At 47.0% G+C, this 18,379-nt stretch overlaps 1 protein-coding gene across 36 annotated transcripts in view; it reads left to right on the top strand.

Annotated features, from left to right (window-relative positions):
• Positions 1-18,379, top strand: part of LOC106993529 (uncharacterized) — a 301,117-nt gene that overhangs the window by 147,181 nt on the left and 135,557 nt on the right. For 3 of the 36 annotated variants that reach the window (XR_013404411.1, XR_013404406.1, XR_013404404.1), the window contains exon 1: positions 11,994-12,617. The exons of 31 other annotated variants lie outside the window; for them this stretch is intronic. The gene's annotated coding sequence lies outside the window, so the exon portion shown is untranslated. Of the gene's footprint in view, positions 1-11,993; positions 12,618-12,643; positions 13,458-18,379 lie in introns of those variants that run through there. 2 more of the 36 variants (XR_013404410.1, XR_013404405.1) reach the window with 2 other exon arrangements.

The raw sequence follows: 18,379 nt of genomic DNA, 5'->3' as shown, positions 1-18,379 counted from the left end.
ATGACTCCTGTCTAACAATTACATAACCTAAAGACATGGCGCCCAGGTGAAACAAACCAAACTTCACAGACTAGCCTGGCGAGGAGTCAGGATGCCTGGAGGTTGGATCAGGCTCTGAAGTAACCAGCCCTGTGCTCACAGGCCAGTTGCCTATTTTGGCTACTCAGTGAGGCCTGATAGAATATAGCTCTCTGTGGGGTCCACACCCACGAATTCAACCCACCTCAGATGGAAAATATTCAAAAAATGGCATCTGTACTGAACATGTACAGACTCTTTTTTCTTGTCATTTTCCCTTCAACAATAAGGTCTAATGATTTATATAGTAGATTACACTGTACTGGGTATTATAAGTAACCTAGAGATGATGTAAAGTATATGGAGGAAGTGCATAGGTTATATGCAAATACTGTGCCATTTTATATCAAGGACTTGGGCTTCTGTGGATTTTGGTATCCTGGGAAGGTGCTAAAATGAATCCTCTAGGGATACCAAAGGATGACTGTACTTGGGCAGATGCATTCACTTATTCATTTAATCAGTCCAGATTTATTAAGTACCTACCACATTCCTGGCACAACACTAGGTACTCGGGCTACCTTGAGATTCCAGTCCACCATAAGGCTTATGCCAAAGAACACGACGTGGTGATGCTGTTGAGGTATGCACGGGTGCCATCGGGGAGGTGCGGAAGGAGTAACAAAAACTCAGCAGAGAGAAAACACATGAAGTCTCAAGAGGGAGCGATCTTTGAATTGGGCTTTAAATGATAAATACGAGTTTGTCAGGCAGGGAAGAAGGAAATGCCATTCAAAATAACAGGAACAGGGCATCAAAGATAAACATGAAAAAGAAATGTTTAGAGAACAGTGAGTGTTAGGTGGGTGTGGTTAGAGGAGAGGAACCTGTTAGGTTCAGTTAGGGAGGTCTGGGAGGTGTCTGGGCACTCTCTTGTAGGCAATAGGCAGTGGTACTTACACTTCAGCGTGTACCAGCATTACCAGGAGGGCTTGTTAAAACACAGATTGCTGGGCCCCTCTCCCATAGTTTCTGATTTAGCAGTGCTGGGGGAGGGCCTGAGGATTGGCATCTCTATTAAGCTCCCAGGTGACACTGCTTCTGCCAGTCCTGGGACCACGTTCAGGGAGCCACTGCGCTAGGGAGTCCTCCCTTCTGAAGCTTGTATGTCCAATCTGTTGAAGCAAGTAGTTGGCACCGCATAGAGCAGATTGGAAGGGGACAGGCTGAAGGCAGAGTGGCATCCAGGAGGCTTGTAGAGGCTCCTAGAAACAAAACTCCTGCCAACTTTTGCAACTCAAGAGTCCCCAACTCATCTTAAGCCTTAATGTTTGTTTCCTTTATTTAGCCTGTTACTGGTACCTGAAATTTTTACTAGCAGCTTTTCTCATTTGGATTATGAATTGCAAATACTTCTGGAAGGGGCCGCACATGAAACTGCAATCAGGGCTTTACTATAGAGTGGTAATTTAATTATGGGAGTCTTTTCATGCAGAGCTGGATGAGACAATGGTCATTTCTAATGCACTGGGCGGGGGGGGGGGGTGCAGATTCACTCCTGGCTATACCGTACTCTGATGGCACACTGTTACCCAAGTCACTTCACCTCCCTGAGTCTCAGTCTCAGTCTACTCTTTGGAAAAATTGTGGATGATTATAATAACACCTGCCACAGTGAGAAAATGTGTGTAAGAGCTTCTGGAATATATCAAGTGCTAAAAAGAAATGCTAACATATATGCACATACACACATATATTCTTTTAGTGCGTCTTTTAGCATATTGAAAACTTCAGAAGACTGTTCATGGATCTAAGGTTTGTCAAGCCTGTTGGGTTATTGCCTGTGTGTGTATGAGAGAGACACAGACACAGACACAGACACAGACACAGACACAGAGAGACAAAGTAAGACAGAGCAGGAGAGGTAGGAAAGGAGTGACATAGAATACGTCAGAGTGAAAATTTTACCATTGGCCTTTTGGTCTGTATTTACAATAACTTTTACAAGACTCCTAAGTTAAAACAGGTCAAGATTTAGAAATCTTATAGGCAGGGATTTCTCCTTGTTATCAAATAGAAAAAAAAAAAATCCTTCCTTGGGTCTTTAGGGACTTCCTAGTTTCTGTCTGGATGTTTGCACTGTTTTCTACGAATCCCCAAACAGGCAGTATTGATCAGGCCCAGACTGAATGCACCTAATCCCTTTAAACAAATACATGTCTAGCCAGTTCTGGGAAACCTTTTCTTAACCTTGGTGTGATTCTCCACCTCCAGGATATTGACAGGCCAGGTTTAAAGGGCTCCTTTAACTAAATGTGAGTGAAGTTCTCCTTTCATCAGGAAGGGGTGCACAGAGGATGTAACATTTATTCTGGAGTACCTTGGCAGGCGCACCCTGGAACGGCAAGCTATCAGCTTACCCACAAGTGAACCGTTCCCGGGTGGCGTGGTTAATCGCAGCAGCTTCACCATGGTAAAAGATAAACAATGTCCTTTCTGTCTCATCCCAAGGAAAAGAAAGACGACATCTACCAGTTTGTAAGGGGATAATTTCCTAATTATCCCATGAAGTTTGTTATTTCTGGTGGGTCTTTAAATCAGGCTGAGAAGAGTGAAATCAGATCCTTCCTTTCCAGATGAAAAGGGTTATTGACAGCGTTAGGTTTTCGCAGTGTCTCCCTCTACAGCTGAAGGAAGAATCCGCTCGTCTCCATGGCGGTAGTCCTGGAGGCAGCAGCAGCAGCAGCATGTGCAGGAGAAGGTCCCGAATGGAAAGGCTGGGGCTGCTGGACTTCAGTTTGGTCACAATGTCGTTGTTTAATTACTTGGAAAAGCTCCCTCCAGAGTGAGCGGAGGCCCGGACAATACATGACTCACAGCATATTGACTCCTGAACGCTTTAGAAATGAAGCTTGACTTAATTTTCGGCAGCCATTAAATTCTCCTCACGGCATTTTGTGAAAAAAGGAGGGGCATTCTGGTCGTGATTATCAAACCATAACCACGCTCAGCCACACCTGGGCACTCCCAGACTGTCGGATGCTAGTCAGGAAACGACACGAACATTTCTGTAGGACCCATCATGTGCTCCAGAACTTTCCAGCCTCCTGCCTGACGTCTTGCAACAATCCCGCGAGGCAAGTGGAATAGCTGCTATTTCAAAGTCAGGAAACTGAAGCTCAAAGTCCAAATTCCCAAAGGGAGGAGCTGAAGAAGAGCGCCAGTCTCACCCCATCATTCTGTGACCTTCCAGAAGGAAGAGGCCAGCCTGGTAGCTCTCTGTTTCCAGAGCTCTGCTGCTTTCACCTTCTGTCTCCCACTCTGACTGCCGGGCGCTTACACACAGGGGCCAGCAGGAAACAGAGACAAAGGGGTGAAGGTGGAAGAACAGGAGCAGGGAGGAAAACTCGGCACCACCTGGAGGTGAGAAGGATTGGCGTTGCCAGGGACGCCAGGGCTGGTACCAAGAAGAACAGAGAAGGTGGTAAAATGTGGCCTTGTCCTTTCTCCAGTTCCAGAAGGGCCGGCATGCCTCCATTCCTAGAGTCCATTGATTAACTCAACAGCTGTTTATTAAGCATCTACTGTGTCCCCAGTACTTTAATGGGCGCTGGGAATACAGCAGCCATCAAACAAAACTCCTTCCCCCAGGGAGCTTACATTCTAGGGGAGTTTCTATCCAGCAGCTTCAGCCAGTCCTCTGGCGGCTTAGAATGAGGGTGCCCCCTCTGGTTCCCATGGACACGCACACGCGCAGACACACATGCGCTCACATATGTATATGTGTGCACTCATATGCAGTTACTCGCGCGCGCACACGCACTGCCCTGTCTTGCCACCCTTTCTCTAGCCAAGCATCTGAAGCAGAGGCACAGCGCGGTGGCTCCCGGATGGCCGTGCGCGAGGAGCAGGCCAAGCCCGCGGCAGCCACCAGCATCTCAAGGCCCGCGCAGTCGGCAGGGCGCAGCTGTGCGGTGTCCCTGGGAGGGAAGGAGGCTGCGCGGAGCCCCCGAGCCCTAGCCCCAGCCCCGCGTGGTTACACCTGCCCGCGCTCGCTCTCAGGGCATAGCAGGGCTCTTCCTCCAGGGACTTGCCATGGAGCAGGCGGTATCAACCCCTCCAGGCTCCCGCTGGCCCACATTCGCCACCCGCCTTTGCCTCTTAGCCCCAGAGACCCACCCGGGCTTCTGCCGGGCACAGCCACGCTGGACTTATTCCTCTTTCCTCTAATGATTTCTGGGACCCAGCCTGGAGGGAGAAAAGAGGGAAGGTGTCCGCCTGGGCCAGCCTTGGTGTTTGGGTGAGACACAGGTGGAAAACAATTACAGGGCTCTTTGGAAACAGCCTCAGCCCAGGAACTGTGGCAGAAACTTGGACTCGGTGGCCTGAAACCAGGCTGAGGAGCACGGTCAGGCAGTGCGGACACGTCCCTCGGGGCTGATTGAGTAGACACTCCTTCCTTCCGAAACATTTTCGTCGGCTGTTTGTTTGTTTCCAAACCTAGCAACCACCTATCACCACTTCCCCTCACAAATGCTTTCCCTAACGCGAGGCTGCGTGCAGGACGGCGTGCACTATGACGGCCTCCTCTCACTCAGCTTCTCCCGTGCTCTCTGAGTCTCTGGTAGGCAACTCCCTACCAGGCCACATTTGTTTCCCTGGGCCAGTTAGCACCTTCGAGAGGTTCTCCTGTGGCCATGCCCACCTGCCTGTCCTCTCAGGAGAAAGAGAGTGGCAGGGCAGGAGGAGGGTCCCCGCCTCCACAGGACAGCTGGCTTAGCTCTGCAGAGCCCCTGTGGCTGGGAGGGTGTTTGTTAGGACCCCATGGGGTCAGCGTACAGACAGGCTTTCCGGGCGGGTGGGCCTGCCTCAGTCCCATCCTGCACCCACTGGATCAATGTCAACAGCAAGAGACCCACACAGGGTCTGGTTCTCTCTCCTTGGCAGGTACAAGAGAACTCTGCATTTGTCTTTTGCCCACAACTTCGCTAAAGAAGTATAGAGACCAAGCAACTCCAAGGCTGTTTGGAAGGAGAGCTGGGCTCTGCCTCCTGGGAGAGTTGGAGGACGTTTATTCTCTGCGGAGTGTTAAGGGAGGACTGCCCTATTCCTTGTCTGCTGGTACTTGCCCTGGGAGCCGGTGCATCTTATCCCTTTTAATTCTCACTGGCTCTGCTAGACACGTATGACCATCCCATTTTACGAGCAAGGAGACTGAGTTTCAGAGAGTTGTTCCTGTATAGCTGTAAATGTGGGAGGCTGAATAGGACGGGTTACATCACCTTAAACTAGTTTTATGGCCAATAGGAATTCATTTTCCTGGTTCTTTCAAAGCAGTGGATAAGGCTGGGAATTAGGATGCCCTCCTTCTACTCCGGTCATGCCAGTTTGGCCTCTACTCTATAAACAGCCCTTGTTCTTTTCTGTCTCCTCGATTCTCTCACGTAGCTTCCCCAACTTGGAATGCCACTCTCCCTCCCACCAGTTCAACTCCTGCACACTTGAAAGGCCCTGCTAACAAACCTCTTCCCACAGGAACCTTTCCCTGCCCACTCTAGCTTTTGGCCATCTCTCCCTACTCTAACAATTGCATTCTGTCATGAAATCAAACTCTTCATGACAGTACTGCCTTTTATGATTTGCTCATTGTTTCCATTTCATTGGTCTCATTCCATCAGCCAGACTGATCTCTGTAAGGGCAGGGACCAAGCACGGACACTTCCCCTAGATGCCCCGCTGTTTCCAGCCGAGTGCTGCTATGAAGTTGCACTCAGTGACTCTTACTTGGCTAACATTCTAAACACGAGCCAAGGAGTCTTTGCTACAAGGCAGTGAGGGGTGGTACTATTGGGCTTTCAGCCATTAATTGGCTAGCAGCAACTCACTGGGTGGCCAGCCTTCCTGGTTCCTCCAGACTGTCAAGAAGGATTGCACCTGAGTTCGCTGAGAAAGGGAGACAGAGCTTAATTGTGTCCTCCATTCACACTAAAGCACCCAAGGACTAAGACCAGAAGTGCGGACAGGCGTAACTACGCGGGGCTGGGGCTCCGGGGCCTCTGCGCAGCCTCCTTCCCTCCCAGGTGTGTGATGACTGAGGATAAGTAAGTGAAATGCAAACAGTTATATACATAACAAACAATCTGGCCTAAAGTTGAAAACCACAAGGTAAACTATTGGAGTATTTCTTTCTGGGGCCCAGCATGGAAGGAGAAGAGAGGGAAGGTGTCCACCTGCGCCAGCCATGGTGTTTGGGTGACGCACAGGTTGAAAGCAATTACAGGGCTCTCTGGAAACAGCCTCGGCCCTGGAACTGTGGCAGAAGCTTGGACTCGGTGGCCTGCTTTCAAATTATTGGAGTACTCTTTGGAGTATTTCTGTGCTTCCTGTTGAAAGTTTGAGGCTGTTCAATGACATCATCTAAGGCCAAGTCCTTTTCCTGTTACCTTCCCAGCATGCATGAGTGGTCATCTCTTACCTCTACAGCTTATAACACGTTTTCACATCTGTCATCCCATTTATTTCTTGCAAGACTTTGAAAGGGAATAACGTAACAATAACAATGTTAATAAAAATGTTGATATTTATTAAATACTTACATGTTCTAGGCATCAAGGGCACTAAGGGCTTTATGTATATTAATTGGTTTGTTCCTTACCATTTTACAGATGCAGAAACTGAGGCACTGAGAATAATGATTTCAGACCATACAGCCTTCCAAGTGGCAAAACCTGGGCTTGAACCAGGTCTCCTGAGCTACAGCCTAGCAGAGAGAGACAACCACCATGTCCTCTTGCCTGTAGCCGCATCCAGTGCCAGTTTAACTCAGCTCTTCCAGGAAGCCCCTTTCTCCCCCTGGCCCCAGGCTTGTTCTTGGGGAAGATTCAGGGACTGGGTTGGTATCCTGAACTCAAGGGAGGGAGACAGGAGACCTGGGCTTAGCTTGGTCTCTTCCCTTAACCTCTCCAAGCCAAACTTTTGTCACCTGCAAATTAGGAATGATGGTCCTAAAATATCTGATAGGCCTGTTGGAAGCATCTAATGAGACAGTGTAAATATAAAGCACTTGTAATCAAATTCCCCTCCTCTTCCCTTTCCCCACTGTTCTAGGGAGCATTGCTTGTATAGACACAGGGTTTATTGTTGAATTGACGTTTATTTGCTGGGCCACACTCCTTAATATAATAAGGCAAGAACCGCTGAAAGGAACTCTGACTCCTGATATCCCCTGGGAAGAAGGCCTGTCTTCAGTATGGAAGTAAGAACTCAGAAAGTAGGTCGTGGGTGGGAGAGAGACGTCTGGCTCCTTGGTCTCTTTCTCTCCAGCCTGGACCTTGTGGACTCTAGACAGGCTGGAGGATATCCTTTGCAGACAAGTGAGGCTGGGCAGAGAGCCTCTCTGTGTGGGCCACAGGGTGCAGCAGTCACCTTCAGAGTTACTTGCATGTTATTCCCCACTTGAGTTACATCTTGTTTAAAAGCTCCAGCCTGGTCTCAGCCATGCCACTGAGGACAACAGGATATTCAAGTCTGGGCTTTTGGGGTAAGTAAGAGCAGTGCGTGCTGGTCAGCAGGGTGTGGTACCAGCAGCCTGTGTTGGTGGGAATGTCCCCAAGGCAGAGGGGGACCAAGAGCAGAGGTAGGAGATACGGCCACCCAAGTGGGGATCCTCCCTCCCTGCCAGCACTCCTTTGGTCAACACCTGCATTCCAGGTCTTACTGAAGGGGCTCTTGAGTGCTGAGAGCTCCACAAGAGGAAGAAGATGCCTGGGCGCTGAGTAAGGAAACTGACATGAAACACCTACCTTCCACCAGACAGGGCTGCTGGGAACACCGTGGGCATTTTCTCACTTCATTTTCACAATGACCCTACAAGGTAGATGCTGTGACTTTCTCCCATGTTTGGGGAAACTTGGCCTTGGAGAGGTCAGCTGGTGCACCCCAGGGGCCAGGCCGTGGGTGACCAGGCTGGGATCCAAAGCCAGGTCTGCGGGACTCACCTGCTGGTGCCATCTCCAGATACCCTGCAGTGTGCCTGGGGTGGCTCGGTCTGCTGTGGCTCTTTGTTTCTCTCTGAGAGAAGGGAGGGAATGGTTATTTCACTGGCTGGGATGGTGAGATCGTTATCACCCTCAAAAAGCATATATTAAATCCCTAATTGTTCATGGCGCTGAGCACAGGACTGAATTATTTTGTATACAAAAATAATTAACAAAAGTGCACAGATAGGGTCTCTGCCTTCTGGGAACACAGGATCCCCAGCATGTGAAGGTGAACTCAAGTGCCATGCCTGTAAAGCCAAGGCCGTGGTGCCATTCTCAGGAAGCCTGATGACCTGTGTGACTTTGGGCAGTTCCTCACTGTCTCCAGGTTTTCTCCAGGCTTGCCACATGGTGAGATAATATATGGAAAGCACTTAGCAAGTGCGCAACATACTGTACATTCTCAATCATCAACAACTATTATTACAGCCATTGGGTAGATGGCTTATACCCAAAATGGATTTAGGGATGAGGGAAAGGTTTATGGTTAAACATTTTTTTTGAGGGTGGGGGGACAGAGTCTCATTCTGTTGCCCAGGCTGGAATACAGTGGAGAGAACATGGCTTACCTGCAGCCTCTACCTCATGGGCTCAAGCAATCCTCCCACCTCAGCCTCCTGAGTAGCTGGGACCACAGGTGCATGCTACCATCCCTGAGTAATTTTTTAATTTTTCTGTAGAGTCGGGACCTCACCATGTTGCCCAGGCTGGTCTCGAACTCCTGGGGTCAAGTGATCCTCCTGCCTTGGTTTCCCACAGCGTTGGGATTACAGGTATGAGCAACCATGCCTGGCCAGAAAGAAGACTCTTGATTGCACAGTGGAGGCACCCTTTCACTACTCCAGTGCTCTGTGGCTGTGGAAAGGCTACAGGGCTCTTGTTTTCCTTACAAGAAAATGTTCTTACTCTTCTAAGATAAGGAGGGCTCGGCCTTTATGGAGCAATCCTTCAAGTGTCTGTCTCATAGTCACTGATCTTTAGTTCTTTATTCTGGAGAGATGTGCGGCTTTCTTGAGGCAAAATTGTTGAAGGAACTGTGCAATGCAGCAGGCTAGAGCCATTAGTGACCTGCATACATGAAGCACTCAGTAAGTGCTGACTGACTGGGATACCGGGGTGCGGGGTGCCCAGTGTCCCCAGAGCTACAAAGGAGCCTACTGTCCTTTCAGCATTTGCCTGAGAGACAAAATGACAGAGCCATGAACCCATCAGGTGAGACATCTGCAGCTGCCAGGGCTGCAGACGCAGACGGAGGGCTCCCAGAGGAGCTTTCACCCTGCGAGGGTCCTGCAGTGCGCACCCTTTGCCACGCACAGCTGGACAGGGAGTGACCGAGGAGCCCTAGTAACACAAGGGCACGTCCTTTGGAAAATGTCTTTTGTTTCTTCCTGGCAGAGGCTGGGTAAGACACAAGCTTTGTGCTTAATGGCCTGTCAGGAGGAAAAGAAATCCATAGCAGTAGAGAGAAAAAGATTAAACTAATAATAAAACCAAACCCAAATATCACCGCCCTCCTGCCCCTCCGCCCCAGCCCACACCTGACACTGAGCTGTCTTCCAGCCAGTTCCGCTCCCAGGCAAATACTATTTATTCCATGAGGCCCTGACACACCAGTCCTCAACAAGACAATGCTTGATTGTTTCTTCCTTCCCCCCTGCAGCAAACCATGGGCTGCAGCAGAAGACGTGAAAAGGGAAAGGAGCGAGGTTGCTGCTCTTCTCATGGGACCAGCTCCGGGTGTTGTCAAAACAAGCCTGAGATAAGGGCGGGCGAGGGATGGCGGGCTCGGAGATTAGCGCTGCTACTGCCCTACCTGCTCAGAAAGTTTCATTCTTTTAGCAACGTTTCTGGCAGCTGTGACCACTTAAACGGCTTTTGCTTCCATTAAACAGGAGAGTCATTAAGTCACGGAGCTTAAAGCAGCTCTAAAGGGCCCAGTAGTCATTCCTCAGTGAAAAGTGCCAATTCATTGCTTGGTAGATTAAAACAAACCTGGAGGTTCGCAGTCAGAGGTGAGTTTCTGTAGCATTGGGGTTGACGGTTGACCTCAGTGTGACCCTGTGCTAAAAAACGGTCTTGTGTGAATCAAAGAGGCCTGCACTGGTGATGCAGTGAGAAGAGGGACGGTTCAGATCACAGAGGGGAATTGGATTGTCCGTTTCCCCAGGTTCTCAGCAGCTGTCCTGTCTGTTCAGACCTGAAAGGTCCAGACAGATGTCTTATCGATGTTAGGGTTTATCAATAGGTTTATCAATGGGATGTATGTTGCAGGCCAAGACAGTTTGTGTTTTCCCAGTCCAAGTTTACTTCCTCGTGGATCAGCCACAGCCATCAGGGGCAGGAGTAGTCCCTCCTTGTAACTAGGGATGGTGTCCCTTTCTTCTTTGAGCAGTGACTGTTGACAATTTACAGAAAGGAGGGGAACAAATGATAACCCCAGGGGCTGACCTACATTGTCCTCCCTCAGGGGAGCCCACCCCTCACTCAGCAATGGGCCAAGGTGGCTAAACCAGCCAGTAGGCAGGAACACCGTGACTGCTCACGAGGGCAAAGTGGGCCAGGTGCGGTGGCTCACACCTGATTCTAGCACTTTGGGAGGCTGAGGTGGGCAGATTGCCTGAGCTAAGGGAGTTCAAGACCAGCCAGCCCGGGCACATGGTGAAACCCCGTCTCTACTAAAATACAAAAAATTAGCTGGGCATGGTGGTGTGTGCCTGTAGTCCCAGGTCCTCGGGAGGCTGAGGTGTGAGAATTGCTTGAACCCGGAAGCGGAGGTTGCAGTCAGCCTGGGTGACAGAGCGAGACTCTGTCTCCAAAACAAACAACAATAACAAACACACACAAAAGAGACAAAAACAGTAACAACAACAAAACAAGGAACAAAGGCAAAGTGAAAACTTATTTCTGGGGAGTACTCACTGGCTTTCCAAGCTTTCCTTTATTCTAACTCATAATTAGGTGGGGTGAGCAGGGAAGGTATTACTATCCCCATTTTATAACTGAAGAAACCGAGGTTCAAGAAAGTTAAGTGACACCTAAGCAAGCATCTCAAACCCCAGGACTTTTGATTCCTAGGCTGGTGCTCTTACTACGTTAGCACTATGAGCTTTATCCTGCGTGGCTGTGGAACTCCAGGACTCAACTTCCAGCCTGGTCTGTGTCCACCTTGCCAGCATCCCCTTTTCACCTGTCAGGATCCAGCCAGACTACCCCGTTCACTAGAGGCCTGGCATTGGAAGCCAGTCAGCACAAAGATGAAAACGACTCAAGAGTTTGTGTCCCTGCCCATTTCACTGAGGTCAGAAAGCGGCTGGGAGAAGAATGAAGAGGTTTGGGGTGGATGTCTTTCCCTGCAAGAGAGTGCCCCTTCCTTAAGTTGTCACTCTTTCCTGGGGCTGACTGGGAGGAATTGACTGCATCTGCACAGAACCATGAACATAGATTGTGGGAACTGAGGTAGGACATTTGCCAAAGGGAACTCCAGGAATACTTGGCTCCCTGCAACTCCAGTGTGAGGGACATGTAGCCTCACGCCTACCCAGTGGATGACCAGCGTTCTGGAAATACCACTCCGTACAAGAATTCTGATGGGCTCTGTGATCCAGGACAAAAGAGGCTGGATCCTGGCTGGAAAACCTGGGGTCACTGGCAGTCTGGCTTCTCCCATGTGGGATTACTCAGCCTGTAAAAGTTCTATTTATTTGTTAAGGGAGGGCAGATCCATATTCCATCTGTTGACACCTGGACGGCAGAGGAGCAAGCACTGCACCGCCTTGCCCATCAGCACCCTGGCAGTGGCACTCCCTGCCAAGCTGCTGTGGTGGCTGGGAGGAACACCTGGTGGGTGAGTGAGTGATGGGAGAGCCTCCCGCTGGCAGCTGCCGCCCTGCCGAGAGCCATGATCGTCACTCAGTGGAATGGAAGGCCCAGGCAAGTAGCCTGAGAACACGGCTCCAAACACGTTTCCCTCACATGCCCCAGAGTGGGCCTGACCTTGTCAGTGAAACCAGGCTCACCAACTCCCAGAAGCTGCCTCTCCAAGAGTGTCTCGGAGGTTTCCCAGCATTTCTTTTCATGGCTGTGTTAGTTTTGGCTCCAAGACCAAATGAGTAGAAGATTCAAGGGGTTTTAAGTGTTCAGTTACAATGCCGAGCAGTGCACACCCACCCTTTAACTGTGATGTCTTTCTGTGGTTTCAGTTCAGAGGTCAGAAGAGCAGAGAGGAGGAGCTACCTAAAGTTTTAGAGGGGGAGACTGACCTGGTTTCAAAGTGACGTCAAAAACCAGAATTATTGTGAGAATGACTGGCATTTGCAAAGAGCACAGGATCCGTGCTGAAGATACAAGCCTTCCAGTGCTGGTGTCAGCATAAACCCACTGTGCGACCTTGAGCAACTGAAACAGACCTTCTGGATCTCCATTTCCTCACCAAGAAACAAAAGAAATTGGATTGATGCTCTCCCAGGGCCCCTTCCAGTTCAACCTTTTATGATTATACAACTACTAATCTCAGCACTGATGTCCTTTATTTACAAAGAAAATACCACTGACACACCTCAGGTAGGACATATGCTTTGAATTGTTCTTTCTGCTGTGCTGAGAGGTTCTCAGTGCTCCACCCCCACACCTGCCCATCCCCTTTGCCCACCAGTTTCCATGCAAGAAGACTTGCCCCGTGGTCTCTGCTGTCCTCTAGAGTCCCACAGAGGATGCCATCCAATGGCCACAACAGGGCTGGCAGGTCTAGGTCTCAATTCTGACCTCAGGAACTGACTTGGGTGGTTGCAGGCAGAATTTAGCTTATCTGGGCCTCATCTACTGAATGGGATAAATCATCCATCCTGGGAAAACACTTTGAGACGCTTTGGCGAGAAAAGCAAGAGGCACGTGAAGCGGCCCTGCTGTGGAGGCCGAGGATCTCAATCCCAGAGTCTTTGAGAACCAGTGGCCCTCTACTAATGGGTTGCACACCCCACAGAACGTTGTTGATTTCCCAGTTTACATGGAACTAAAGCCTGCTGGCAGATGCTGGGTGACTTACTCACATGCATCGTGAACTTGGATCAAGACTCCCTCTTTTGGGATTAGTTCTGAGCCTGGTTTTAAAGCATCTTGCTGGAACAGTGAATGGTTTTGCAATGCATTTCAGCGAGCCCTTTACAAACTCACTCATCAGGCCTTGGGGAACGAGGCTTACTTCTACCAGCTCAGCTTGGATGCCACGCTAGAGGCTGCTGAGTCACACAGGCAGAGCCCGTTACCTGCCAAACATGGCTTTTCTGGATCCACCTTTCCGGTGTGATGAACTCACAGGATTAATCACAAGAGAAGCTTGTCCCTTCTCTTCTGTCTTCACTCTCTCCTTTCCCGTGACCCTCACCTGCAGCTGTTGCTCCTCAGGTGAGAGCACCTGGGCTGGGAAGGGGGTGCAATGAGTCTCAGGCTCCAAGAGCTTCTCCCTAAAACAAGCCAGGAAATGGCTTAATCGCCCTAGGGATGAAGGGGCCCCACTGTGCAAGAGACCCCCTAAATGGAGATGGGAATTAATGGACAGCATCCTTCAGAACCATTCAGAACTACTTGGATGTTACTGAATCTGCCAAGTTCTCTCAGGCCTCTGTGGCTTTGAGGTTCTATTTCTTCTGGCCAGAATTCTCTTCCATCCTCACCTGCCTGGTTAGTTCTTACCTATTCTTTATGATTCACCTCCTCTAGGAAGTGAACAATTTATTCAATAAGTATTTATGAAACACCTACTATGCACTAGGCACTATTACAGAAGTTGGGATACAATAGTGAACAAAATAGCCCCAAATTCCAGCCTTCCATCCAAGGACAGTGTGATTGACTGTCAAATGTGGCTGAAAGGTCAAGGATTGGAGAACTGACCACAGAATCTGGCAGCACAGAGGTCACTGGTGGCCTTGTCAAGGGCAGTTTGAAAGGTTCTAGAGAGAACTGGAGAAGAGAAATGAGAGATAGTCCATATCAACAACTCTTTTGAGGAATTTTGTTGGAAAGGTGATCAGAGAGATAGAGGAAAATGTGCAAGTCAGTTGTTTAAAAATTGACTTGACTTGTTAATTGGTTACTTAAGAAACTATGGAGGCCATTGCCACATGTTTTGAGAGCTTAGTCCAAGGCCAGGAGAGGAGATTGAGAAAAGGTGGTTTTCATTTTCTTTCCATTAGCCCTTGTCCATGAGCCCCCATCCCATTCTGCCTTCTGTCCTTTACTCAATGGTAACAGATGTGGTTATTTATACTTCAATATCTTCTGCAGACTTCTAGTCTCTCTGGAATTTAGCAGACCAAGGAGACTCCTAACCATATCATACTAGATGCCTATCTACAGTGCCATGTCAGCTCTTTTTTAGAAGTCTGGCATTTGGCTACATAAATCATTGAGAATGCCTGATTTGTGTGTTATAATGTAATCTTGTGATTTTTATGGTGAGTGACATCACTTCTATGGTAGGCACAATATGGTTCACAATTGTTTACAATGCTTAACCAATAAGCATGTTGCATCAAGGAACTATTTAAATAGTCTTTAAGTGTCTGGAGATTAGTGCCAGGTTCTTCATATTTCTATGAATATTCAAACGATGGCTAATGTTTTTCTAAGTATAATAGAGCCTGCATCTCTTAAAAGACATGGCTTTCATTCTTGGGGAAGATGAGGTATCTATGCCTCAAACTATAAATAAATCAGTGAGAACCCATCCAAATGTATTACAAACTTTAGTTGAATTCTGATAGGACACAATAGTAACCAATAATGCCAATCCTCTAAGTAATAACATTAAGATGGAAATGGTTGACTTGTGTTGGAGTTGACCGGTGATGGCTTTTCCTCATAGGAGGCACATTGTGTCCTTTTAGAACCTCTGCATTATAACACACAAGTAGATATCACCCATCCCTTTACATCCTGATAATCTATAGTGAGTTTTGAAGTCAGTCAAGTCTCTATTAAAATTCCTACTTGGCTGTTTAACTGTGAGACAATGAGCAAGTTACTAACCTCTGTGAACTTCAGTTTCCTTATCTATAAAATGAGAATGCTAACACTTACCTCATAGTGTTATTGTGAAGTTTAGCTTAAATATGAGTGTCAATCACCTGGCATAGAATAATTAGTATTATTAGCAATACTGCTAGGGAATGAAAGGGGTTGGTGCTGGTGTGATGGGCATAGCAACACTCCTAGGGGTAGGGTGAGAGGGGCTGACCTCTCTTCTCCTCCCCTCGCTAGAAATTCTAGCCGCAGATGCAGACAGTCTTGTCAGTGACCCACATCATCCATCCATTTTGGCTTTCACACATTCATGTAATAATTTATTGAAAGCCTTGGAAGTTCCAAGCAGCAGAAACCCCTGGTCTCATGGAGCTTATGTTCTAGTGAGTTTCGGGAAGAATCTGGGTCATCCTGGATTTAGCATAGCTCTTTCATGTCCCTCATCTTTATGACTTCAAGTTACCATCCAATCACCAGCCCATCCTGTGCTGAGTAAGAATAAGCTGAGGCAATTTAGACCTTCCACAGACATAGATACCAGCCACTATTGATTTTCTCTTATTGTCAGGGACTAGCCAACTTATAAAGATTTTTCTCCCCTGCTAAGGTGATTTCATTTTTTCTCAGAGTGGAAGGAGTATTTCCCTGATTAAGTAAGAATTCAGGCCCCTCTTCCCTGTAAGTGGCTTCTGGGGCAGACTGAGACTCACTGTACCACTTTGGGATGAAGTTATCACAAAACTCTGCCTGATTTTGCCTTTTTGCATTGGAGGGATGGGGGCAGGGAGGAGAGGAAGGAATCCTAGGTGCTCAGAGTAGAGGAAAAATCTGGAACCCCACTGTTAGATGGTGGGAAGGAGGCCAGGAGACAAGGGCAGAGAGGTATGCCCTTAGAGCCTGGGCTCCATTGGAAGTTCCTCCTCTCCTGGAAATAGATCATGCAGTTATTTAATTTAAAAAAAATGATATAGTTGCAGGTATTCATAGCCAGGTGTTTCTCTTTTGGGTCTTAAGCATGAATACTTGTGTCCTGGCTGTCAGTGTGAGTGTAGTGCAAACAGCAGTCTTGTCAAGTGTAGACAGTGATGAGATGGGGCAAACTGGTTTAACACCAATGTGAACCCTTCACCTAAAACTCAACTCAACCCCAGGGATTTCTGAGCTGTCCAAGAAAGTTTGATGACTTTCCTTGCTTAATCAGGTCCTCTTAAGCTCCCTTGAGGCTAAATAGGGAAGAAGGGGCCATGAATTTTATGTCTTTCTGTGGGAATGTATACGTTCCAAAAGCAACAACCCTTTTTCCAGATAAACGTATAATCAACAAAACAGAGTTCTCTGCTTTGTAAAACTAGCATAAAATTACCCTCCTGAGTGCCCTCTTCCAAGAAAAACACTGACCCCTCCTTAATAGAAATTCTGAAATCTCCATGTGTTAAACTAAATCGAATTAGGTTTAACTGTTTCCCCAACCTCATGTCTTTGTTATCTGTCATTTATTTCCCATGTGCAGTGACCACTGCTAGACACTCAGAGAAAGTCTGTCCCAATGCCCATAAAATAACAGCTCCTGTTACTCTGACCTTATACCCACAGAAACCTCAGAACAGGCAGGTACATCCTTAACTGAACACCAATAATTAAGGACTTAGGGAGCTCTTTATGTTTTACTAACCCTTAAGTCAACAATCTGCTACTCATTCATTGGCACATTTCTCTTGAGTGATAATTGCTACTCTTCCCACAGGTACGTTTTTCTAGGAAAAAAAAAAAGATTAAATATTGGATAATTTTAGCCAGGCAAAGAATAACTCAAGCCATTAACCCTACTTGATTGCAATGAAAACTGCAAATTAACTTTGACGGAAACAACAACGAAAAATCATATAAAAATTAAGCTAATTACCACCCTCCTCCACATACACACAAAAATAGGAATAGCTTTTCATTGTGTGTAGAGACATTGTCAGGTAGTGATTAAGATCCTGGATTCTCAATCCAGACATACCTGGGTATAAACCCCTGTTTTGAACCCATAACTACCCATGTGACCTTGACCAGGTTGTCTGGCTTCTCTATGCCTGCTTGATAGTGCGTCATTAGACTTGTGTAAAAAAATAAGACAATGTATTGCAGTGTCTAGATGATAGACAGTGCTTAATCATTTACAAAATGACTTTGATGGTTACAACTACAGCCAACATTTATATGGGCAGCTAAGCTGCAGATATTTGTAGGCCAGTAGAGATTCACATCACCATACTCTAGTAACTTCTGTCCTAGGAAAAGATAATAAAAATATTAGCTCCCACCACAAAAGACCATATATTCTATGATTCCATTTATATGAAGTGTACAGAGTAAGCAAATCTATAAAGACATAGATTGTGGTTGGGGGATGGGTGAGTATAAGAAATGAGTCCTGATGGGTACAGGGTTTCTTTGTGGGGTGATGAAAATGTTCTGAAATTGATTGTGGTAATGGTTGCACAACTCCATAAAAAACCACTGAAATATATACACTTTAAATGGGCGAATTGTATGGGATATGAATTAAATCCCAATAAAGCTGATATAAAACAGCTCCCATTTATCTGTCAGTTAATCCTTATAATAGTCCATGGTTTTTATTTCCCCATGGTCAAGAAAATTTCATAAAATTAGCGTGTGATGGATCCGGGATTTCTTATTTATTGACTGGCTCTTTTGTTCACAGAATTAGATTAATCACAATTAATCATTCATGGCACATCATCGCCACTGATCCATTGAAAGCCATCTTTTCTTTTACTTTATGTATATACACTAAATAATATGATAAACACTTAGAACCCACTTCCCAAACCAAGAACAGAATATTCAATAACTTATAGCTCCCTGTGTGTTTTCTGCTTTCCAACCCCTAGCTTCTCCCCAGAGATAAATATTTCTTGAATATTATGCTTAGCATTTCCTTGCCTCTATTAAAAGGCTTTTTAAACAGGAATGTGTGTACCTAAGTTGTATATTATTTGGTTTTGCTTAGTTTTGTTTTAATTTTGCTTAGTTTTCAAATTTTATAAAAAGTGTATCATGTTGTATATGAATTCTTCTGAGATCTGCTGCTTTTCATTCAACATGATACTGCTTTGATTCACCCATGTGAAAGAGTCCAGCTGTATCTCTTTTGTCTTTATGCTGTGGAATGTTCCATTTTATGACTATACTATTATTTATTTATGCATTCTCCTTTCAAAAGGTAGTTAGGTTGGTTTCAGGTTTTTGCTATTTTGGCAAGTTCAACTATGATTATTCTTTGTATATGT

Source organism: Macaca mulatta, chromosome 14 (genome assembly GCF_049350105.2).
Source record: "Macaca mulatta isolate MMU2019108-1 chromosome 14, T2T-MMU8v2.0, whole genome shotgun sequence".
In the NCBI taxonomy this organism is placed as follows: Eukaryota; Metazoa; Chordata; class Mammalia; order Primates; family Cercopithecidae; genus Macaca; species Macaca mulatta.
This window is presented reverse-complemented; position numbering and strand designations above follow the sequence as displayed.